The sequence below is a fragment of the Tenrec ecaudatus genome, chromosome 17 (assembly GCF_050624435.1).
Source record: "Tenrec ecaudatus isolate mTenEca1 chromosome 17, mTenEca1.hap1, whole genome shotgun sequence".
NCBI classification, from domain to species: Eukaryota; Metazoa; Chordata; class Mammalia; order Afrosoricida; family Tenrecidae; genus Tenrec; species Tenrec ecaudatus.
This window is the reverse complement of record NC_134546.1, coordinates 82228447-82254087: the sequence shown is the minus strand read 5'-3', so window position 1 is coordinate 82254087 and position 25641 is coordinate 82228447. Positions and strand designations below refer to the sequence as shown.

The window sequence follows — 25641 nt, the reverse complement described above, 5'->3', positions numbered from 1 at the left end:
CCACAAAGGTTAGGAAAAACAACCAAAGCTGTCCTGACCTCTGAGATTTCCCCAAATGTTGGAAACTTGACTGAATAATTTGTGGTAATAGAGCCCTGCGTTCGCACTCTACCCTGGGGTAAAAAAAAGGAAAACAAAAAAAGCAAAAATCAGCAACAACAAAAATTGTGTCATTTGAAGAAACAATTCAATATAAAATAGGCAGACTGCCTATCTTTTATTAAATTATTAGCTAGATGATTGCCAGAATTCCTCAGAGTGCGCTGAAAGAACATACTGTTAGACTTTCAGCCAATACTCAAACACTTAATAGATACCTTTACCCAGGCACCATTTTCCTGTAGTCTGATTGGAAAATGTTTTATCTGAGTGTCTTGAGAACTCTGATGCAGGGACCGCTGGCAAAGTCATTTCCTGTCCATAAAGGTTAAGAAGCGGATTGTTGCTGTGGGACAGAATATAGTTTTGGTTACAATATAACTTTTGAATTCACAGATGCCAGGAGTAGGCACAGAAGTATTATTTTTTAAATTAGAGATTTCCCACCAGGAACTGAGATTTCTGAGAATCCACATATAACCACAGGAAACCAGCCTTGAAGCTCCAGCTGCTCCTGGGTCTGAGTCCTGTGCTTTGTGGGTCCTGCGCACCCCCTGGAGACCAATATCCTCCCACCAGGGGAAGTTTGTGTCCGGGCTCTCACTGACTTCCCCTCACTGTGTCTCTTGCACAGTAATACATGGCTGTGTCTTCGGCTTTCAGGCTGTTCATCTGCAGATACAGCGTGTTCTTGGCATTGTCTCTGGAGATGGTTAATTGGCCCTTTACTGAATCTGTATAGTATGTACTAACACCAGTACTAATGCCTGCGATCCACTGCAGGCCCTTCCCTGGATACTGGCGGGCCCAGCTCATCCGTGGTCACTGAAGGTGAATCCAGAAGCTGCACAAGAGCTCTCCAGACTCACAAGAGCTGCTCAAAGACTCTCCAGGCTTTCTCAGATCGCCCACAGACTACACCAGGTGCACCTCACACTGAACACCTGCAAACAGACACTCTGATTAGATGAATTACATACAAACACATGCACTCACAATTATACACACATACAGCAAGCTCTACAATGATTACCATGTAAAATGGCCAAAATGAAAGCCACGTTTGGTACCAAATTCATTATGTGTCCTCTGGACTAGCTCTTGCTTTCAAAATATTAACAGCAGAGACCCCAGAAACGGGTACTGTCCTCTGAGAAGTCCCACATCAGGGCCTGTGGTTGTTTTATCAGCAGGCAGAGAGCTGCATTTGCATGTCCCCTGATATTTAGAAGCAGATGAGTAGAGAATATGGACAAGAGTTCTCCCTCAGACTGAACGAGTACTCCCAACAGAAAACAGCTCTTAAGCAGGTTGTTTATCAAGCATTTCTTTAATTGTTATCAATGATCAATCTTTTTAAAAAATAGTTTTCAATTTGTAAACTTTATATTACATACATAACAAACTTTCTAATTGAGTGGTATAAGGACTCACAATGCATCCTCTCTGATTCCCCTTATGGAGTGGATTCACATGATGATAGTAGACTGTTCTATTACCTGTTTCTTGTGTGGGAACCTTACTGATTTTCTTTCCTTCTAAGGCATTTCCACATTTCAGTGATATTTGTACACTGTGGACAAGAAGCTCTTCATAAAGCATGTCCACAAAACATGCAGAATGGTGTCTCCTCTCCGGTTTCTGATCTGAGAGATTCCCGTCCTCCTGCTTTTGTGATAGTCAGGAAACCTGGCTATTTATCACTTTTCTTCATCTTCTAAAAGAGTCAGTTTTCATATAATCAGCTTACTGGTTGCGTTCCTGTGATTTCATTTATCTTGGTTACTTTTTTATTGTCTCTCCCAGGCCCGTGCTACCTATGCCATAGATATTACCTATGCATACTCACCTTTTTCTAGTTCCATTAGTTGGAAACTGAAGTAATCAATCTCAGAGTTTTACTTCTACACTATACAACTGTGTGTTGCTATGAATCCTCATTAAGTTCTCTTCAGATGAACCCCACGGTTTGTTGTCTTGTGATTTCATTTAATCCAGTATAACCATCCAGGATGTGAAAATCATTAAACACATGTTCATGACACAAATAATATAGTATATATCCATATATTCATCATTCACACTCACTGCCATGAGCCAGTGCAGACTCATCATGACCCTATAGACAGCGTAGAATTGTCCTTGAGCACTTCTGAAACTGTAACTCTTTAGGGAGAAGAAAGCCCTGTTTTTCTACTGTGGAACAGCCAGTACTTAAGAACTCCTGAAATTTCAGGTCGCAGCTTAATGAGTAACCAAAACACCACCAGGATTCATTTATGCATACATATATTTAAATGTGTTTATGCATACAAAATATAAATGAATGAATATTGAAATTGATGTGGTGTTTTGTAATATTTAGGAAGACAAAATTCTCAGAGAAAATATTTTGGAGGGAAAGGGAAACCCTAGATACTAAGAGGAAGCTCCTTGCTCCCATGCCTCCCCCATTGCCCTTGCCCAGAAGTCTGGCTCCTGTGCTCTGTGCAGCTCATGTGATCCCTATAGACTAAGGTCATTATTACAGGGAAGGTTGTGCCTGGATGGCACTGAGTCCTCTCACTGTTCTTCTCACACAGTAATGGACAGCTGTGCCCTCAGTGGTCATTGTGCTCAGCTGTGGGGAGAACTGCTTGGTGGATATGCTTTTGGCGCTTGAGAGTCAGCTGCATTAAGGCAGGTAATTGTTTCCTGATGCTCAAACATATTGATAACAAGTGCTGCAAACTTTTCTGGTGGTTGTGGTAGATTCAGGTCCAGAAATATGGAGCCACAAGAGACAGCAAATCTTAGGGAGAGGATTTGTGAGGGATTCATCACTCCTGGGCTCAAAACCTGATGCTGTACCTGTCACAGGGCACCCAGGACAGGGAGGGAAAAAATCCATGCTGACAACTAATGTAAGTCTCTTTTATGTTAACACATTTTTGGAGTCTCTTGCTATTACGAGAGACATAACTTCCAGGCCAAAGAATATATGAAAGAAAATAAAAACTTGCGGACAATTATATAGTTCCTGGAGAATTGTGACCAGTGTGGTGCCTTTCACCATGTTTTGAGCTTTTACCTGGAAATTGAAGGAGTGATCTGCATGTTAGAGCCCAAGGAGAAAAAAGTAGAGATACTTTCAATCTTTTCTCAAAAAACCGAAAAGAGAGTCTAATGTCTTCATCTTCTCTGGGATTGGCTTCCATTTATTGAGAACTCAAGTTCCTTACACCAAAGAGTGGAGAAAATGTCTGGACACAGAAAGCTTAGAGAGTGTTAAGAAATTCTGATTTCATTAACCCCCAGCTGACAGTGGATATTACTTCTACTGTGTTCTCTCATTTCTCTGAATAGTCTCTTGAAAATTCAGTCCTCTTTCTTTAGACTAACATGTAAATTAGCATGAGTTGAGATGGTGGACATGTACAGAGTTTTGAGATGCAAATGGGCAAAGGATATGAATAGATACTTGACTAAAGGGGACATTCAATTTGCAAAGATACACATACAAATATGTTAATTCCCATTACTCATTGGTGGTGTTATTGTTTATTTGGTTGACTTTGTTTTTGAGATCTTTTCTTGGAATGGTTACAGAATACCTGGCCATATTTTCTGGAAAACATTTTAAGCACTTTCACGGAATATTTTTTCTAAAACATATATGTTTAATACAACCTGTAGTGTGATTTGTTTGTTTTTTCCATGAATTTTCATTGTGCATCACAGTAATACAGAATCATTGAAAGCTGTAGTAGTTTCTCTGTGCAACACGCTGTACTGAGCAAATAACCCGAGAAGCTGTACTAACTGAAAACTATGACGTCAAGATTGAAGGAAGCCAGGTTCATAATCTGGCACATACAAATGACATAAAACTACATGTTGTAAGACAATGTGACTTGTAGAACTTACTGATAAAGAGCAGGGATTACTGCCTTCACTTTAGATTAAAATTCAATGTAAAGAAAATTAAACTCCCTAATATGGGACCAATGGAAAGTATCAGGATAAATGGGGATAATATTGAAATTTGGAAGAAGTTCATCTCTCTTGGATCTACAATCAATATTCATGGAAGCTTGACTCAATCAACTGCTGCATTTAGTTGAGGAAACCTGCTGCACAGACCTCATCAAAGGTGAAGAGCATGGAAGTCTCTTTGAAGACTCAGATGTACCTGGCCCAAATTATGAGGTTTCCAATTGTCTCATGTGCATGTCAAAGTCGGACAATGAATGAAAAGGATGAAAGATCAAACGATGTACCTGAATTATGGTACTGGAGAATAATTTGATGGTAGGATGGACCACCAGAAGAACAAATAATTGTATATTGAATGATTTGCAATGCTTAATAGAAAGAAGGGAGGAGTTGATTACTTCATCTCAAGTACTTCGGACATTTATTAGGAAAATCAGAACTTGGATAAGGACCTAATGCTTTATAAAACATAAGGTTATTAAAAAAGGTAACCTTTAACAAGATAGATTGGCACAGTAACTGCAAAAAAGGCCTCATACATCACAACTGTGAGAATGAAGCAAGACCTACGCTTCATTCTGTTTTCTCTAGTGTTGCTGTGGGTCCAAATTTATTTGATAGGACTTAAAACAGCAAAATGCAAGGTCAATGACAAACATTGACAATGAAGAGTAAGTGAAGGCATTCACCTTTCAAATTGGAATCAGATAAGGCTATCATTAAATACCAATCTTATTTCGTATTGTGCTGAAACTGGTAGTTACATAATCTGGTGTCAGCTTGAGAATATTGAAAGTGAAGGGGGGGAATTTAGCCTGTCAATCGGGTCACAGCTTGATGACCTCATTTGGTAATGCTATGGAAATAAATAGCTTGCTGGAGGAGGGATACACACTCACTCTAGTTGTGGGATACAAAATACCCCCCAGCTTTGTCTCACACAAATTTCTGACAAACAGAGGTTATTTGTCAGCTCATGGTGGGAGGTCAGATGCTTAGACATATTCCTCCTGCAGACATATTCCTCCTGTTCCACTCTAGGTGGGGTACCCACCCAACTGTTAATGGTTTCCATGGAGAGCCAGGAAACAGGTCAAACCTGCTTGGTGACATACAAAGTTAGGCTGCCATCCTGAGTCTAGGATCCACCCATCTTATCACATGTAAACCCTTAATCCCTCCTCTTCCTATAGTGTATGTACCCCTATATCACCCCCCCACCACTACTGTATAACCTATACCACAACCCTTTTCTCTGACGTATGTCTTTACCTATAATTCGGGGGCTTGCATGCCCCACCCAAAAGAAGATATATAAGCCTGGGTTATCAATAAAAAGCTCTCTCGCCTCACTCTCCCTGGCTCTCAGCTCTCCCTTCATCTCCCTCCATCCTTGCTCCCCTGTTCCCTTTCCCATTGTCCTCCTTCCTCTACCCCTCTCTCCTGCCCTCCTGTCTCCCATCTCCACGTGGACCACCAAGTGGGGCTGAGGTGAGCATGCTACCAGGAAATGTGTCTAACTCCATTATTTCAATCTCTCTTCTAATCTCTCTGTATTCTCTAGGACTTTATTATAATCTTTATATATCTCAACTGTACTATTGTGCCTATCAAACCTGCAATTAGTTGTGGGAGGCTGGCCTTTACCTCACACTCCCTGTGAAACATTCCTGCTGATAAGACACATGGAGCTACACTAGATTCCTGCAGCTGGAGGATCCTGTAGAGACCCCTGCCAGCATTGAGAGTTTCCATTGCCTGTGGATCCACAAGTCTTTCCACCTACTGGCCTACGATCTTCCTGTATCCAGGGTCATTGCATGTGTTGCATGAGTCTGAAGCGGTATTTTTAGATTGGTATTGGACATATGGGTTAATATGGGACGTATGGACTTGATGTGGACTTGGATAGGATGTTTTCTCAATATACAATTGCTCTTTTATATAAAGGTCTTTCTTAAACAGATATGAGTGTCTATGAGTTTGTTTCTTTAGTCCACCCTGACTAACACAAACTTTGAACAATAGCTATCAGTCAACAAATGAAAACCAAATGCATCCTAAATGGCAACAAAGAGGTAAAACTCTCTATAATTGCTGATGACAACTCTCTGTAATTGCTGATGATTTTCTAAACATAGAAAATCCAAAAGCCCTAGAAGAAAATTGTTGAAAGCTCTGAAAAGGAAATCAGAAAATAATATCATTTACAATAGCTACCTAAAAGATAAAATAAATGGAATAAACCTAAGAGAACCAAAGTCTTGTAGAAAGAAATCTATAAGAAAAACACTACTCCAAGTTACCAAAAGAAATGCAAATAATGAGACTAATGGACCATGTTCATGAAGCAGAAGGCTCAGCTTTGTGAAAATAACACACTCTAAGTAATCTATAATTATAATGCAATTACCATTATAATTAACTTCTGACCAAGATCCCAGCGTCTATCTTCAAGGACATGGAAATTACTGACCAAATTTTAAAAGAAATAGTGGGGAGGAGATAGTCACTCAGGGTTCAGTGTAGCAACAATGAAAATCAAAACCTTCCTCTAGTGCTTGAACGCTTCCTCCCCTCAATTCTCATGATCCTAATTCTGCCTTGGGGACCTGGTTAGACCAGAGGATGCACAGAGGTGCAGTGAGGATCTGGAAACATAGGGAATCTAGGACGGATGAACCCCTTAGGACCAGCGGTGAGAGTGGCGACACCTGGAGGGAAGGGGGTATAGAAAGGGAGAACCTATCTAGGGGATCTACATGTAACCTCCTCTCTGGGTGATGGGAAACGGGAAGGAAGGTGAGGGGAGAGACCGGACAGTGTAAGATAAGATAAAATAATAATTTATAAACTATTAAGGGTTCATGGGGGAGGGGGGAGAAAAGAGGGAGGGGTAGGGGAAAAAAGGAAAATGAGATGATTCCAGGAACCCAAGTGGAAGGCGAATTTTGAGAATAATGAGGGCAATGAATGTATAAGGATGCTTTACTCAATTGATGTATGTATGGATTGTGATAAGAATTGTATGAGCCCCAATAAAATGATTTATTAAAAATTACTCTTCAACTTAAAAAAATGAAACAAATCCATCATAAAAAGGCCAAAACTACACAGACACTCCATACCTAGGAGATCCAGTGGTGTTGTAGATTACAAAATAGACTACTATTTGCAAATTCTGCAGTTCAAGACCAGCATCTAATCCTCAGGAGAAAGACAAAGCTTTGTGATCATGGAAGGTTTTACAGTCTCAGAAATCCAAAGGGGCAATGATGTTTTGTCCTGTACAGTTTCTATGAATCTTAATTGATTCAACGGCAGTTAAGTTGGGTGTTTGGGGGTGGGGGGGACAATCCCTATAACTGCACCTGAGATTGACGTATGGGAAAAAGGACAATCACAGTTTAAGTGGATCATCGCTAGACTTCTCTCTGAGTCCCTAAGACAGTCTTCTCTGGAAATGTCCACCTGGAAAAAAAAATCACTCACTTGTGTCTCAGGTATTCTGGATGTGAATTAGCTAGTTTCTAGAGAATATACTAGAACAGATTGATCCAATTGTAAAGCCAAGGGTCACACAGTAGAATATGTTTCACAAATCCAGGCAGATGAACTACCTCAAGAAATGATTTCAAAATACTTTCCCTATGCAAATGAATGGATTGAAATTGAGGACACAACCTTGTTTGAGTGTGCAAGATAAAAACAAATTTTATACATCGTTATTTTGTCATATCTTGCCCTATCCGGAGTCTCCCTTCTCTGCTGTCCCTCTCCCAGGGAAGAGGTCACATGTGGATCCTTGTAATCAGTTCCCCCTTTCCAACCCACTCACCCTCCACTCTCCCAGCATCGTCCCTCACACCCTTGGTCCTGAAGGTATCATCCGCCCTGGATTCCCTGTACCTCCAACCCTCATATGTACCAGTGTACAGCCTCTGTCCTATCCAGCCCTGCAAGGTAGAATTCGGATCATGGTAGTTGGGGGGAGGAAGCATCCAGGATCTGGGGGAAAGCTGTGTTCTTCATCGATACTACCTCAAACCCTAATTAACCCATCTCCTCTCCTAAACCCCTCTATGAGGGGATCTCCATTGGCCGACACTTGGGCCTTGGGTCTCCACTCTGCACTTCCCCCTTCATTTAATATGATATATATATATACATATATACACATACATATATATATACACATATATACACATACATACACACACTTATATCTTTTTTTTTTTTTTTGCATGATGCCTTATACCTGGTCCCTTGGGCACCTCGTGATCGCACTGGCCGGTGTGCTTCTTCCATGTGGGCTTATTTGCTTCTGAGCTAGATGGCCGCTTGTTCACCTTCAAGCCTTTAAGACCCCAGACACTATCTCTTTTGATAGCCGGGCACCATCAGCTTTCTTCACCACATTTGCTTATGCACCCATTTGTCTTCAGCGATCCTATCATGGAGGTGTGCAGTCAATGATATGATTTTTTGTTCTTTGATGCCTGGTAACTGATCCCTTTGGGACCACTCGATCACACAGGCTGGTGTGTTCTACCATGTGGAATTTGTTGCTTCTGAGCTAGATGGCCGCTTGTTTATCTTCAAGCCTTTAAGACCCCAGTCACTATCTCTTTTGATAGCCGGGCACCATCAGCTTTCTTCACCACATTTACTTGTTCACCTACTTGGGCTCCAGCCGTTGTGTCGGGAGAGTGAGCATCATAGAGTTCCAATTTAATAAAAGAAGGTATTCATGCATTGAGGGAGTGTTTGAGTAGAGGCCCAAGGTCCTTCCGCCACCTTAATACTTGACCTATAAATATAGACACATAGATCTATTTCCCCATCCTCCTATATATATTTGCATGTACATGTCTTTGTCTAGACCTCCATGAATGCCCTTTGACTCCTAGCTCTTTCCTCCATCTCCCTTGACCTTCCTCCTGTCCTACAACCATGCTTCATCGCCACCTGGGCTAGAGTATACCTCTTCTCTAAGCAACCTTACCCTTGATCATTTCCACCAGGCCTGCCACTCCCCCTTCTCTACCATTTGGGGTCCCATGTTTTTCCCTTGTCCCTGGGTTTGTTAACACCACTTCCTTCCCCCCCCTTACCCCCCCACCCCAAGTCCCCCCGGAACTGTCGGTTCCGTTGTTTTTCCTCCAGATAGTTCATCCAGCCTATCCTATTCAGACAGACCTGTGGAGTCACTAACATGCACGAAAACTAGACAGAGGAAAACAAAGCAACAGTATACAACCAGACAACAAAGCAACAAAAACAAACCACTGACAAAGAACAGAACAAAACAGTTCACAAGAGAAAAGCTTGTAGTTAGTTCAGGGATCGTTGGCTGGCACTTAGGAGCATTTTCCAGTCCAGTCTGTTGGGGCACCACGCCCTGGCCCCAAAGTCCACTTTCAGCATTCCCTGGGGACCTTGCCACTCCATTCCCTTGCTGTTCCGCTGCACTCCCCCAGTGATTTGCCTCGGTGTGGTGGGATCAGGTCAGGTGCAATTCCCACACTGTGTCTCCGGTGCTGTCCCCTGTATCGCCCTTAGTCACTGAGGGGCATCATGTCTCATAGTAGGGCCAGCCATGTTGTTCTCTCTGTGGACTGGCTGCTCTACTCAGGAACATCATCATCACGGCCTGGTGGGCCAGACTGTGCTCCACTCTCTCCTCCTGCCCCTTCATCTGCTCCCGTGTGCTCTGATCAAATATGTCCATCTTCCATAGCTGCAGAGTCAATGTCGTCCTTTGGAACAAATTCTTTTTGGGAGAGGGGCAGGAATCCACTTAATTTATGGTGCTGGGGCCAGCCTCCCAGACCTCTCCACCGGTTCCCTCCTCCACGCCGGGATATGGCATTCACACCTTGTGACACTGGGTTGAAGTCTGGTCCCACTTTCCCTGTGGAGATATAAACAATACCCTCCCCTTGGGTGGATTAATGCCCCATGACCCCACTACCCTTTTCTTCCTTGTATTCATCCTTTTGTTTTCCTTTCCCCACCTCCTCCACCATTGTCTACCATGTACATCCCTGGTTTTGGTCTGGTCTCTTCCATACTATACCGTCTTCACCCCTAAAATGTTTGTATACAGTAGCTTTTTTCCCTATGCCACTTTTGCTTTAAAAAAAATTTTTTTTTTAATTCTTACCTCAGCGGACTCATGGTGTACTTGTCCTTTTGTGCCTGACTTACTTCGCTTAGCATGATTTCCTCCAGTTCTTCCCATGCCGCTATGTGCCTCATACATTTAGTGATGTGTAGTATTCCATTGTATGTATATACCACAGTTTTTTAATCCAATCGTCACTTGATGGAAATTTGGGTTGCTTCCAACTCCTTGCAATTGTGAACTGTGCCGCAATGAACATTGGAGCACAGATGTCTGGTCTTGGTTTCTTTCTTGCCTCTTCTGGGTATATGCCCAGTAGGGGGATTTCTGGGTCATATGGTAACTCTATTTCCATCTGTTTTAGGTATCGCCAGATTGATTTCCATAGTGGCTGTACGTACTTACAGTCCCACCAGCAGTGGATGAGAGTTCCTGTCTCCCCACAGCCCCTCCAACACTTAATAAAGAGGACCTGATGCAAGGGGCTTAAGTGGAGAGCAAATGCCTTGAGAATGATTGGGGCAGGGAATGTATGGATGTGCTTTGTACAATTGATGTATGTATATGTATGGACTGTGGTAAGAGTTGTTTGAGTCCCTAATAAAATGTAAAAGAAGAAAAGAGAAAACAATGATTAGGGCAAAGACTGTACAGATGTGCTTTATACAATTGATGTATGTATATGTATGAACTGTGAAAAGAATTGTATCAGCCCCAATAAATTGTTAAAATAAATAAATTAATTAAAAAAAAGAAATAAAGATTTCACAATATATAATTCCAAAAAAAAAAAACACAAACAAACAAAAAAAAATTTTTTTAAATGTCCCCAAACCAGGCAACACACTCAGGGAATTAAAATAGAGATAAAATGACTCCAGGTGGGAATACACAGTTAAAATGGAGTCGGCATAAGTCTAAACATAGGACAAGCTACTAGAAACTTCTTCAGAGGAAACAGAAATTTACCTTTGGGCAATAAATAAGCAGGAGCAGCTCCCACACTCCCCCGGCTTTGTAAAAATTAAAGAAACAACACGCAAAATTCTTGAAGAGTGTATGTGGGAAGGGAGATCTTCTGTACTTGGCTCTTGCCCTTCTATCGAGACCAATACGCTTTCCCAAAGAAAGACTGGCCTTCACTTTGGCTGTGTTACTGCTCACTGAACCCCATCTTTGTACAGCTGGGCCTGTCTCTTTCTCCTTTTACTTGCCACCTGCCAGACTGTTGACTGATAGCCACCAACCTGGGTCACCTCGCTTGAGGCCTCCAGTCCTGGAAGGACTTAGCCCAGCTACCTGGGAATGCCAATCATGTCTCAGTGCGCGGTGGGTGCGCTGGAATATCACTACTTCAACAACTTCAAGGGTGGGTGTACTCCCCGCAGACACCCTACTGGCTGGCAAGGAGCCAGGGCATTTCCAGACCTGGGTTCTCCCCCCGCCCCGCTCCCCGGGGGAAGTTACTGCACAGGTCACAACATTGGGCAAACCTCAGGAGGAAGCCCTAACGTTCTGTGCACCAGCTGCAACCACTCGCTTCCTGAATAGCATTCACTTCTTCATAGCGAGAGAAGAAAGGGACCCGGGGCTCATCTTTGAGCTGAAGATGTTCCAGGAGTCTCGGGGAGGTGGCACACTGTATGGAGACAATGTAGGGGGCTTAGGAGAGACCTGCAAAGCGACTAATCGGGAACACAGATGCCCAAAGCCAGTCTGGGATCCCCCTTTCTCCAACAGGTTTCTCACAAGGAATTCCAACCAATCCCCAAACAGGGGGATGGGACCAGTCTCTGGGACACCCTCCCACATCTCACCGTGCAAGGGGAGAGGTACTGGACAAGAGGGGGTGAGGGGAGAAGGGTGCTTGCACCTGAGCCAGGCTGCTGTGTGCGTCAAGGTCACCCCAACTGGTCACCAACACGACCCCAACGTGGGCGCACCTACTACACAGAGCTCAGGCTGCAACACTTCTCTGGCTCCACACCATGCACAGCAAGTAGCAACCTAGCTATGACCCTCACTTCTGGCTAGGACACCGCCACTTCTGTCCTGTCTCAGCGTGACCCGGAATAGGAGAAGCATAGTCATGGGTGTGATTGGGAAACACATAAGTGAAAATTCAGTCAGGACAGACTTCATTAAGCATAGATATTCAGGAAAATATTGATGTGGTAGAGGTTAATATGGATGTAGCAGAGACATAAAAAACAGTAGTTCCTGGTGCTTAAATTCCCACCAACATATTTGAAAGTTTGTTCTTCATAACACTGACCATACAGGAAATAATTCAGATGAGTTGGAAATAATGCAATGTGTAGGTCTTAGTGGGGAAAAAACCCCCCACCAGATTCTTATCCTGAAAAACGGTTAGATTAGTATTACATGTATGATCAAAGTCACATATCCCATACAGCACTGAGCTAAAAGCACCAACCTGTGACATTCAGTATCCACATCGGAAAAGGTGACGCCTGAGTCACTGTGATAGTGGGTCAGGATGTCATTCTCTTACAACCAGAATCTCACAGCTGTGCTCAGGGCCAAATAAAACAATTAACAATACACTTCTACCATATCGACACAGTTGTATACAAAATAAACTGAATATGTTCTTCAGCTCTTGGATACTCGAGTACATTTTAACTTCCAGGTGGTGCTTATACATGTCTGAGACTGAGAAAATCAACCACTGCATCACCTGTCTAGTTTTGCACTATTGTCTATAAGGACACTACTTGCTGTGGTAAAGATGAAACATGTTCTATAAAATGTAAAACACAAAAGCCTAAGGAGCTGTTTCTCTGCTCTCTATGGTTCTATGAGTCAGAATTCACACAACAGCTCTGACTTTATTGTTCTTCTTCTATATGTATTTTCTTATTCCATATATGTAAAACCTTTAGAGTTTTGTGTATTTGCAAACCGGAGGCAAAAACAAGAGATATATCACTTCAACCATGGAGCATGGTAAAAAAGAGGAAAACTTTTTAGATTGAAAGAGGCTGAGACAATGGGCTCAAATATAAGAACAATTTTGAGGACGGTTTAGGGCAAGCCAGTGTTTCTCCCTGTGGTAATAGGATCACTCTGATTTGGAACTAACTTAGTGACACCTAACAACAACCTCTCTTGTACAGGGACTGTATGTACAATAAGTACTGAAATGTTAGAGTGTTTCTTTTTAAAATAGGCAGTAAAGTAATAATCATTCCAGAATCTTTTGAAAAATATAATCATGGTTTTAATATGTATACCTGCAATATGAATCAATAGTAAAGGACAAAAGTGAATAAATGTAGATTTGTACAAGAAACCTTATTTATTATTTTAATGCATGAGAAACTTTAAAAGAAAATTTTATGACTACAGAGAATATGGGGTAAAATTATGTATAAAATACACTCTACAGACCTGCCGGGGGCTTTGGAGTCGATTGAGGCACTTCGCCTCGGGGAGGGAGTCGCTGGCCTCGCTGCCATGGCCAGCCAGTCGCAGGGCATCCAGCAGCTGTGGCAAGCGGAGAAGTGGGTGGCGGAGAAGGTGTCTGAGGCCCGCAAGCGAAAGAAACGGAGGCTGAAGCAGGCCAAAGAAGAAGCTCAGGCTGAAAATGAACAGTACCGCCTACAAAGGGAGAAAGAGTTCAAGGCGAAAGAAGCTGTGGCTCTGGGATCCCATGGCAGCTGCAGCACGGAGGTGGAGAAGGAGACAGAGGAGAAGATGACTCTTCTCCAGACCTACTTCCGGCAGAACAGGGATGATGTCTTGGATTCCCTCCTGAAATTCATCTGTAACATCCACCCAGAAATCCACGAAAACTACCGCATCAACGGCTAGGGAGGAAGGGCGAGCGAGCCTGTTCCGTGCACTGGCAATGCAGGTGCTGCCGTGGAACAAGAAGCTGTCGCAGGGCTAGAGCGCCATTGCAAAAACGCATTACATTATTTCTGTATATTATGGGATAGCTCCTTCTCTGCAGAGTAGCCAACCAAGTACTTTGTGTAGCCTTAGAGTTATCCAAAGCTTTTATCTTTTTACCTCAGATTTCTTACGAATTTAATGGTCTTCATGGTTTACCTGTGCTTTTTAGCTGAAGCAGCAAAACTTTTCTTTCTTAGATATCTAGTACAAAAAATATTCTTTGAAGAAAGAAATGGGTTAAATATTTCATTTCCCTAAAGCTTTCTTTGAAGGTCAGGGGCTTTATCAATGAAAAAAGTAGTGAGTAGCTATTCTGTAACCTGTGTAGACCGCAGCCAGCCTCAAAATAACCCTCTGTGTGTAAGGGTTAGAACCATGAGTACAGGTTTCCCCCGCTGTCCAAAAGTGCAGCTTTCCAGGGAAGGCTTTTGCAAGCGAGTAGACTTAAAGTGGAGAAGTATTTCATGGTAATTTATGGAGGGAATTGTTTTGAGCTTTCCAGAAAACAAACCCACCGAGTCATAGCAAATAACACACAAACCATTATTCATTCCTGGTGTTCACAGGGTGGTTCCAAACCACCCGCTTGATGCTGAGGGAGGGGCCTCCAGCCAAGAGCTCAGGGTGGTCACTTTGCTGTTTGGGGTGCGCTCTGCAAGACACTGAAAGCTCCTTCTTCTGTGCGCCTTTTCTCACACAAACAAAACCCCGTGGGTTTCTCTCCGTGAGCGGAAGAAGGCCCATATGGAGGCCTTTGAGAAATGCAAAGTGGCGGAACTGGAACTTAGGAAAAGTTAGGGAATACCTGTACTCCTCTAGTTTGGGCTGCTTTTAGTTTATAGAAATGACTGGATGTTAACACATAAGAGCTGTTACTTGTCATTGATGTGTAATGGTAATCCTCACTTACAAATAAAGATTCTCTGTAATGGAAAAAAAATACACTCTACAACAGAATATATTATACTGTTATTTTAACAATAAAGGAACATATTTGATGATTATATAACTATTGGTTTAGGTGAGTGATTAGACCATACATCAGACCAGTTTATCTTTACATTTGTGGAAATGGGATGGATTGAGTTAGAGAGTGCCTATCCCTGACTTTGAGTTCATATTTCAACTTGACTAAGTGGGATTATTACCAGGGATACAAGGATGTTTAAATATTAGAAAAAATTAATGTAACCGACCACATATATAGGAAAAATAATAAGAACCATATCATATTAATAGATGCATAAAAGGCATTTGACAATATCTATTCCTGATAAAAACCCTCAATAACATAGAAATAGAAACCTCAACACATGAAATATATTAAATTTAAATATATTAAAGGAAACCCATTCTGTGTAGGACAATTACTTGACTGTAACTTGGTCAAAATAGACACTTGTTCACATAGAAAGGTTTCATAAAAACCTTTCTATGTGAACATAAGAACCCACAGATTGGAGGGAAACAAATCTTTAGCAGTGAGGACAGGGAGAGAGCAGGGGAGAAGAAGACAACTGGACAACTGTGGCATTTTCAGGAATTCCCCATCTTGATGCACACCTTATCATACACAGGGAGCAGAGCCTGAAGCACAGAGAGCAGAGCCTGAAATCAGTGTCTTGAGTTTCAGAGGCGTCCAGGTGAAAAGCAGGAGAGACGTGGTCAGGTGCAGCAGATGGCAGCAGATGCTGTCAAGTGTGTGTCTCTGTGGCCCTAGCTGCTGGTGTGTCTTGGGGAAATTCCCACTTGGGAAGCATGCCTTCCACCCACCACTTTTCTTTCAGTTTGTCTTTGTGCCTGGGCTTGTGTGGTGTTGGGATTCAAATGCAAACGCTTTTCAAATGCAAGCAGGGCCATCCAAAGTAGTCAGGTTTCAGCAGGGCTTCCAGACTAAGAAACTACTAAAAATGAATCCTTTGCCACTCCAGGCCCTGAGCCTCACCTCCAGGAACCTCCCTCCAGGACACCCTCATTATCTCCAGGCCCCGCCCATTCGCACAGAGACCACCCCACCCCCTCCCCAGGTGATTCAATTTCCTGCTGAACCCACTTCCTCTGACTGAGACGGATCCGAGAGAGCGTCCCAAGACCTTCTATGGGTGAGTGAGTTTCTGTGTTTTTGTGCTGATCCCAGGCGCGAATCCCCCGCAGGCCTGGAGTCCCCAGCTGTGTCCGGGTTCCCGTGGACGTTACACTTCACGCACCCTGTCCGACAGCGTTCCAGGTCACCGCGACCCCCTGGGACATTTCCAGTTAAATCCTTGAATTGGTTGCAGGCCTCTGCCTTCGGGCGCGGGAATACTTTGGCCGCTTTTCTTGCTCAGAGCTCCTCCGTACAGAAAGGCGCGATTACGGGTGAGTTTTTGCCGGGGGCTTGTCCCTTTATGTCAGGTCGCGGGCATGAGAGCATGGGGACCCCAGAGTGGCCTTTACTGAAAATAGAGGCAGCCTTGCAGTCATCAGGCCACCCCACTGATGACCGAGGTCTGTATTAGAGCTTAACTTCTCAGCACTCTGCTTTGCAAAGGGGTACCAGAGCAGTGACAGCCCCAAATCCCCGCACAGATCTGGTCCTTGCATAGATTGCAGAGCCCCACATGGAGTGAGCCTCCATTGAATGGTTTCTGCCCAGGAACCAAGGTAGTAGGTAATCTGGCCCTCAGGCTTTGCAGGGTGGCTTAGCTTCACCTCTGCAGGCAGCCCAGGGAGAAGCAGTTTCTCTTGGAGGCTTGCCTGAGTGTGTGTCCTTGATGGAGGTCACCAAACTGGAGACAGTCCGTCCAGGGGACTCTTAGGCAGGAGCCACGTGCTATTAGCCTTGCCCTGACTGCATTGGTCAGGAGACCCTGGACCCATCTTGTAAGCCCGCTATCTAAGGATGGATGTCTGCCATTGAGATGCATGCTTTTGTGAGTTTCCTTTGCCCTGCCCCTCCCCCACACCCTCTTTAGCTCACATCTCAGTTGTGAACCTTGGAAGCCAATTTCCACCTCCTGATGGTGGCTTCCTTGATTCAGATAATGTGTTTGTGTCCCTGGGCTGTCTTTGTCTCATAAGATTTAATAGATGTTCTCTTTAAACTATATTTAAAACGCGGTCTCCTTTTTACTCTACTGCGTGTTCTTCCTTAACCATTTCTGCCCATCAGAAACTAACTTGTGTTCTGATTTAGACAACAAACGGAACTCCAGTCTCAAATATAATTTACGGAGAACATTTATTAAGTCATAAAAGAGACAAAGAGAATACACAGACGCGGACCCGTCACCGGATGGAGATCATTAGCGCAGTTCAGGGAAACAGTCAAGTCGGGAATCTAATGAAATAAGATTGCAACAGAGGAAACGGTCACAAGTTTCTGAATGGTGGAGCAGCAATACAGCATTGTTATAAGTGGGACTACAGTAGCAGGGACAGGACCGTAACTGAGCCACCTTCATTGCCAGATAGAGCATTTTACAAGATTTTTCCAAGTCCTTTTAACCCAGGCAGTCAGGGCTCAACTGCTAAGGCATGGCTCTTGACTATAGAACCCCCCAGATTGGCTGGAGAAAGGTGGATGGTGTCCACTTTCCAAGTTCCTCTGCCTCTGGGTAAATTTAATCAATTTCCTTGCTTGATGATCAGAAATAATTCAATGGAGGCTTAATCTACAGCTATCTATCCTATAGCCGTTTACTCACTGGAGTGCTAAGACTTTAATCTCTAATACAGCTCCTGAGATTTGTGTCTGCAGATGCTGTACTTTTCCACTTGGAGTGTGAAGAGCCCCAGCGGGGGGAATGTTTCCCCTATAAGCCTCACCTCAGAGATTGGTTGCTTTGATGGCTCATCTCTCTTTAAACTGCTCTCTTCCACCTCTGCCGCCACCCTCTTATGATCCTTCTTGGCTCTTAGAGCTTGCTGGCCCAGATTTAATATCCACTCATATTTTTAATAGGTAGATTTGGTTTCCTTTTACATCCTTTTGATTTGCAGACCCCAGCAATTATTTTATTTATTTTCAGGTCATTTTATGTATTGATCTGGAGAAATAATAGGTCTTCCCCTGTAGTGTTTCAGTTTTGAAAATCCACAGGGCACTTCTACTGTGTTCTCAAGGGTCACTATGAGTCAGAATTGATGTGTTAGTGGCACATGCGGTCAAGGTCAGCACTTTTTGGGGTAATTTCAGTTATTTTATTTTCACAGTGACATAGAATTTAAATCAATCATTTATCCTACTGGATACAGAAATTGCTTTGAAATATCCTGGTTTATTAATTAATTTCACTTTATTATTTAATATTTTAATAATTTATTGAATTAATTACAATATTTTATTATTTAATAATTTATTATTAATTTAGCTTCTATATTTTCCAGCTTATGCTTAATTGAGTTGGTCCCCATCGTCTTCCCCAACCCCCTCTCCCCACATGATTTATTTTGAAATCATTAATGGTGGACATACATCCACATCTTAATGGCTGCATGCTGTGACTGAACGACCCTAAGTTTCATTTGCTAACCTGCTGACACTCGACTCTCTATGTCCATTGTTTAAGCTTGCTATTTCTGCTTTGGTCCCCAGACCCCCTGTTAGGTTTATTGGGGTGCAAAACAGAACCAAAGATCCAATTGGCAAAGTTTTAGAAGCAGCCTTTATTGAGAAGTTTGCGGGCGGGTTCAGCAACTCAGGGTATTGAGCTATTGAAACCATGCCCGGAAAAATCCTGGCGGCATTTTTATGCCCACTGTTGGCAGGCACAGCTAGGGAGGATCAAAGCTGGGGAGGATCTGCACACACAGGTGCTTCAGAAGGGAGATGGTCATTAATCTTATCTATATGTCAAGGACTGGTGGAGTGACCATATCTTCAAAGAATCTCCTGGCTTTGGGGATGCTTGGTTCTCAGAAATTGCGGTTTTCAGTGAGGGGAGGGGAGGCCAGGGAGGGGTGAGTTCTGAGAGCTAAGGTGGAGGTGCCGAGCTCAAAATGGAGTCCCTTGTGCCAAGACCAGGCACCCACCAGATTCAAAATGTTAGTGGGCTGCTGCCCATGCCCATGTTGGATACCAGCAGGAAGTTCCCTAACTGCTCCATCCCCCTTAGTCAGCGTGTACAGTTGTGATCGGAGGAGGAAAGTATTCCCACCCGTTCGTGGTTTCTTGCTGTATAAACGAGAGTTCGAGTAGTGCGCTTGGGGCCCCGATGGATTGAGCTCCAGCTGTTTCCTGGCAGCCAGCTCCAGTGAAACTTTGCATTTGATCCTTTTCCGTGTGGCCCTGATTAATCTTCAGACCTGGATATAACAGTTTCTTGGAACCAAATTCTAAGTTTGTAAATTCGTTTTATCCTTTTGATTTAATTTTTTCCTATGTTAGCTCTTCAATTTGTTTGCATTTGCTGTTCAAGAACTGAGTCCTACTAATAGCTCCTCCTTTGAAAATTTGTGTCATGATTATTTCTAATACAAGGCAACATCCAGATATATAACTGTTATATATAGTAAGATAACATGTTATTTAAAATAAGATACCATTTTCTCTGTGCCCCACTGCATGGTAATGCTTGAATGTTCTACCCTTTTATCCACGTGTTCTTGATAAGAGGCTTGTTTTGTCCACTGCGCAACAGTGGATCCTGTGAGTGAAGCCACAGCACCTTACACTCCTCCTTGGGGTTTCTAGGCTATAATTGTGTGTTACCACATGGCCACCTCATAGAACACAACTGCTTTCATTTCATGGAGCTGCCAGTCCTTTAACCGCTGGAGCAGTGGGGCTTCTTCATGGACTAATTTAGATAGGCCACGCCGACATGCTGTTCATTATAGACATGGTGATTCTTAATGGGAATTATGTTTGTTTCTGATTTAGTCATGTTTTCAACACAATATCCATGTGCATACAGAGACATGATATACACTCATCATGTTCAGTTTCCCCTTTGGTTAGGTGTCATGGAGTTAGTTCCATCTCATGGCTATGTCATGTGTTATAGAGCAGAACAGTTCCATAGTGTTTCTTGAGCATCATGTTTGGGGAAGCAGATCTGTTCTTCCACAGTAATGCGGGCTGTTTACCCCATCAAGCCTCAGGGGAACTATCTAGTGCAAGCTGTTTGTGCCACCTTGAAGCATTGATTGTCCCTAGTCCCCAAAACAAACTCATTGCCACACAGTCATATCTGACTCATAGTGTTCCTCCATAGATATCTCATATCAAAATCTATACAGAAGCAACCAGCCTCATTTTCCTTTTGCTGATATGCTGGTGGGGTTGAACTGCCAGCCTGCGGGGTAGCAAATGAAGCCAGAATTCATCCCCCCCCACCGCCCCCAAGGAATGAACCAAATCAAGCATATGCCATCAAACCCACACCAACTCCTGGAGACTCCATGTGAGTCAGAGCACAGGGATGTTGCAGAGGGGTTTCAGTGACTGGTTTCTCAAGTGCATCACCCAGGCTTTCTTCCCTGGAGACTCTGAGTAGACACAAACTTCCAGCCTTTCCATGAACACCTATCCATGGTAACCATTATCATGCTCAGGGACATCAAAAACTAAGCAAGACATACACGCATGCATGTACACACATGTCAGAACCTATGTAATCTGGCAATCTTTCAAAGAAGGAAATTTCAAAACTTTAAAATGAGGTTCAGTTTCTAACTATAACATGAGAAACCACACAGTTGAATTTTTAAAATTTGCGGAACACAGAAAAATAAAGTCATTTTGTAAATTTTCAGCTATTAAATTTTTATGTGAATCGTATAGATACACGGTAACCTAACTGGTCTCTTTACCACAGCTAGAGAATAAAATTAATATCAGCTTTAATAAATATTTACAAGAGATGTTATATGTAAATAGCTTAATATTCTTTCTGAATTATCATGGAAGATGAGCAGGGATCCTAAAGATTTTTAAGATGTACAATATTTGAGGAATTAAAAAGATTTATTAAATTATTCTATTTAGCATAATATTGCAGTTTTGCATAATTTATTAGGAAAAGATATGCAGTGGCTTCCAAAGGTGCATGGAAAAATTCCATTATCTTTATTCCATTTTTCCATGACCTTTTTGAAAGCCCCTTGTGCATTCATGGCAAGAAGGATTAGCTACCAATGAGCTCCTTGTATCTCAATTCGGTAATACTTGATAAATATCAATCATTTTGCCTACCATTGGGTTCCATATGGTGACCGTATGTGGTTTCAGAGTAAAACTATTCTCCGTAAGATTTTCCACGCTAACTTCAGAAGTTGGTTGGTTTTTTCTAAGGTACTGCTACGTTGCTTTCAGTCTCCAATCTTATGTTTGGTAGCTGAGCACTCAGTTGCTCACACTACTCAGGGACTGCATTTAAGGACCTGCATCTTGAGGTGTGAGTGCTTGCAGACAGAGCGCTGTGTAGCCTGATGTGTCAGGAATTAGCTTCCCTTACAAACTGGTGGGCCTTTCTGGGGCTGCTTTTCTTTTTCTGTAGGTCCTTCATGAGTTCCTGTAATGATACTTTATTGTATGTGGGACACGTGAACAAAGGAGCCCTTTTGTCCAGTGGGTTAAATATTGGGCTGCCAACTGCAAGGGCAGCTGTGCACACTCACCAGAAATGTGCAGAGATGAGTCTGCCTGCTCCAGTAAAGATGTGCAGGTGTGGGAGTCCTACAGGGAGTTCTGCTCTGTGTGATAGCTCTGCTGTGAGTTGGACCAGATGTGGTGGCAGGGAGTTATGTGTGGACAACGCCAGCCCTTGTTCTTGACCACTTATTAGCTTTTTGAGGCTAAATGCAATTTGATTCACATTTTTGTGGACTCTTATGCACTGCGAAAAGTAAAATATTTTTTGGTGACAGTTTTGGGAACTGATATATTAGTGGAGGAGAGGTTTTTTGGAACATGCTGTTTTATTTAAATCATTTACTTTGGGCTCAGACAACTCTTATCACAATCCATATATCCATCCATTCTGTCCGATGTCTCCCTTCACCCACTTTTCTATTGTTCATCCCCCATTTGTCTTTAGTGATCATATTGGGAAGTTGAGTACACAATGGTATGATTTTTTGGAACGTGCTACTTTTTTATTGATTTCAATCTTTTTGTATTTCTTTATTGAAGTCTCAATGACACACCTTTCTGACATCCTTTATCCTTATTAAAATTTATTTGTTCAACCTGGGGTTTGACTATCCTTAAAACATAACAAGTACACTCCTTCCTGATACCTTGTGGTCTGGTAATTTCTCCTTTAGGAACAAATTCTTTTGGGCTACCCATTAGTTAATCCCATCACATCCTTCAAATCACTGTTTTCAAAAAATTCAATAATTAGACTACTAAGCGCAGATAAGGAAAACCACCTCTAAACAAAAGGGCCACATCGGTAGGTACACAGAATGATTTCACAGTGGAAATCAGCTGAGAGAGTACCTGTTTTCACCTCCCCTCTGTATTGAGGACAGATGTTTGCTCTGGGTCCTAACTAGAGTAATTAATTAGAGGCATTTAAAAGGATGCTTTTGTTGTTTTTTACCATCTATTTTTCTCCAATTTATTACAACACTGTGCACCCATGGTGATGTAGTGGGCTATGTGTTGGGTTGGTACCCACATGTTCAGCCATTCAAAACCGCTAACTGGTTCACACTAGAAGATGAGGCTTTCTACTCCCTTAAAGAGTTGCCGTTTCAGAAACGCACAGGCCCTGTTCTACTCTGCTCTGTGGGGATGCTTTGAGTCAGATTGACTCAATGACAGTAATTTTTTTAATGTACAACAGAAAGAAAATCATGCCCTGTGACCTCTGTACTCTGACTTCAACATGGTCGGCTTTTTTCTCTGAGACTGGAATGGTGACTATGGGCTTTTCACATATTGGTCATAAACCTGAACTTCCTCATTTGCATTTCTTGTAACTATTGCCTCTTCTGTTTTACTTTCTTGCTAGTGCTTCTTCATGCTTCAGGTATTTTTCTAGTGTGGGAAGTTCCATGAATACTTACTGCTAATAAGCTTTTCATTTGGTGGCTGACCATGAAGCTTCCCTCTCCGGCCCATGAAGACCTGAGTGCTCTTTGACTCCTTTGCCTGTACGTGTGAGAAACGGAAATCGAACTGAGCATTTGCAAACTCATGACAGAACCCTCCCAAGGTATTTTAATTTCCTTATTATGCCAGGGTTCTCTGGCTAGTGTTTCCTAAAGTGATCATTTTATTTCTCCCTCCATTAGCTCACAAAATGTAAATATGCATGTGTTAATGCTTAGGCTCCACCTCTGTTGCATTTCTCATACAAGTTATTATCCTTTGGCCTTGTGCTTTTGTTCTTGTTATTTACTGTGGAGTGTTTTCAACTCATAGCCACCTCATGTGTCCAGGGTTGAACTGTTGGTTTTGGAATGGTGTGCCCTCTCAGAACACATTGGTCTGGTTTTGTTCTGATTTGCTCAATGGTTTTTTATTTGCTCAATCAATCTAATAATCTCTAATATGCAAGATCAGTTGTATGGCCCTGAGGTAAGCAGTATTGTCTGAGGGTCCTGGCTTTTCCAGGACAATGCGTTCCAGTTATCTGAATTGAATAGATTGTTTTCTTCGTCTCCTCTTTGTACTACATAGAAGATCCAGATCATCTCTGTAACTGATGACTGACAGAATAAAAAGCTCTGGGCATATGAACAGAAAAGTAATTGCCAGGCATTTAGTTGTACACACATGGACCTGCATGCTGACCGGTTCAACAAGTTGCCATTTGAGCAATACTGAAATTGTGATTCACATTGGTGACTTCAGCTGTATCCCATTGGGAGCAATGTCTGCTTAAAAGTGACAAGAGGACTAAATGAGCCAATGTGGCCAATTCTTTTTGGAAATTGCCTCAGAATCGTGGTTGCTGAATAAATGCAATGTTTTATTATGAACATGTTGTATGAGAGGCCTTAGTGGTTCACTGGTTTAATCGATGGGCTGCTGGCCAGACCCTCTGTGGCTCCAGCATACCAGGCCCATCAAGGGAGGACAAGGAGGCTGCGTGGGCCCGTGAAGATTTACAGACTTGGAGACACTAGCGAGCAGTTCCACTCCCTGTTTTATGGTCAAAATGAGTTAAAATGTACTTGACAGCAATCCATTTGGTTTTGGTTCATCATGAAGGAATGGGAAGGCTTTAAAACATGGCACCTGATGCACTGCTGTGGATGAGATTTTGAAAGGCTTACTGGATCAACACTAGGTTACATTGCTGTAGCAGAATTGTGGAGTGACCGTGACAGCTCATGTGACTTTATGACATAGCTAGTTGGCCATGCTGTGAAATCTTAGCATAAAGTGCAACCTTTTCTATGTTGTTGTTAGGTGGCTTCGTGTCCATTCCAGCCCCTAAAGCCCTCTATGTAACAGCGCGACACACTGCCCTGTCCTGCACCATCCTCACATGTTCCCACGATGGAGCCATTGCGACAGCCCCTGTGTCGATCCATTTTGTCGAAGGCCTTTCTCTTCTTTGCCTCTCCCTCTCCCTTACCAAGCACCATGTCCTTCTCCAGGTACTGGTGTCTCCTCAAAAAATGTGGGAAGAAAAGTATGACAAGTCATGGAGGCCAGTCCCACAGCTGAGAGAATGCTAGTGGTCATCATGTTCAGCTAGTCTGCCTTCCATGATCTGCAAATGTGAAAAAATCTTACAGTGGCCCGTCTCAAGGCCTGGTGTGTAAGTCCTAGAATCCTAACACAGTTTAACAGTCAAATGCATTGAAGTTCAGGCAACTTATAAGAAAATTGGAACCTAAATACATTTTCCCAATCAGCAAAAAGGACATGCTATTATGATACTGCCCACATTGTGCTCTTTTGTCAGTATATCCTATGAGCTCAGTGTGCATTGATGTGTGTATCCACTATTTTTGGAGGGGAGCAGGCGATAATAATTACATGACAGTAGCTTTGTCTCAGAGTGGGAAAATTTTCAAGATATCTACATATATTCTTTTAAAAAATCATTTTATTAGGGCTTCATTACAACTCTTATCACGATGCATACATACATCAATTGTGTAAAGCACATTTGTACATTCATTGCCCTCATCAATCTCAAAGCATTTTCACTCCACTTAAGCCCCTGGCATCAGCTCCTCGTTTTCCCTCTTCCTCCCCACTACCCCCTCCCACATGAACCCTTGAAAATTTATAAATTATTATTTTGTCATATCTTATACTGTCCAAAATGTCCCTTCACCCACTTTTCTGTTGTCAATCCCCCAGGGAGGAGGTTATATGTAGATCCTTGTAATCAGTTCGTTCTTTCCACCCCACCCTCCCTCCATCCTCCTGGTATCGCCACTCTCACCACTGGACCTGAATGGATCATCCGCCCTGGTTTCCCTGTTTCCAGTTTCTATCTGTACCAGTGTACAGAGGGTATCTATATCCTATTGTTACCTTTCACTCTTGCCCGGTTTCCCTTTTCAATAGCTTGTCCTATCTCCTTGAAAGTACAAAATACACAAGAGCGCAACTGCAGAGT

At 42.7% G+C, this 25641-nt stretch overlaps 1 pseudogene; it reads left to right on the top strand.

Annotated features, from left to right (window-relative positions):
* The first annotated feature begins 13681 nt into the window (after positions 1–13681).
* Positions 13682–14165, top strand: LOC142430838 (V-type proton ATPase subunit G 1 pseudogene; annotated as a pseudogene).
* Positions 14166–25641: the final 11476 nt, after the last annotated feature.